Source organism: Frankliniella occidentalis, unplaced genomic scaffold (assembly GCF_000697945.3).
Source record: "Frankliniella occidentalis isolate FOCC.00 unplaced genomic scaffold, Focc_3.1 Scaffold70, whole genome shotgun sequence".
Classification (NCBI taxonomy): domain Eukaryota; kingdom Metazoa; phylum Arthropoda; class Insecta; order Thysanoptera; family Thripidae; genus Frankliniella; species Frankliniella occidentalis.
Genome location: NW_026267200.1, coordinates 921,160 through 921,997, shown reverse-complemented (window position 1 = coordinate 921,997; position 838 = coordinate 921,160).

The window sequence follows — 838 nt, the reverse complement described above, 5'->3', positions numbered from 1 at the left end:
TAGGTACGTCTCATCTTTAATCGAGAGACGCACAGCGCTGCGTCAAACGAAAGTGTGCGCTTAACCGTCCCATAACTGTATCACCTACCCTAGTGCCTGAACAAACAGATAAAGGAAGAAAACGCCATCATCAAGTTTCACGTCATCCACAATAAATGTGAAAAATCATGGCCTGCAGCCTGATTAGGCACACGAGGAGGCAGGGTGCGACCTCACCTGAGAATTCTGAAAATGTTTTTTTTCTTTGAAATGGAGCACTCAAAATTATTTGATTTTACAGGGAGTGTTAAAAATGGCCTTTTTTAGCCCGCCCTTCTGCTTCTAAAAAAGCATTAAAGCGGGCTGATGCAACCGCTCTCGTGTCCGTCCGTCGATCCGCCCGTCGTTCGTATATGAGGAAGGAGATGAGGTAGCGGTCTACAAATTTCAGGGTATATCTGGGGTCACTCCTGGACAACGAAACGCCTGGTGCAAATCCTGGCAACCACCCCTGAGAGGGTGAAAGGGAGGATTTTTAGAGGGCTGCCTCCTCCCCTCGGCGAAGAACATGAAGGACGCCTGGACCGACTAGCACCAGGACATGAACGTGGAGCTGTTCGAGAAGTGGTTCAGAGGGCAGCTCCTGCCCGCACTGCAACGAACGTTCCCGGGCGAATCGTGTGTCATCGTCATGGACAACGCCCCATACCACAGTCGATGAACATGACGAAGGACAGAATCGTTGAAATCATGTAGCACCACCACTAGCTTGGCCCAAAATCCAGAGTCAGAACTTGGATTTTGCTCATCGGTGGTTTTTCTATAAGACAAAACGATGCTGGTTACGGTGGACTTTGTC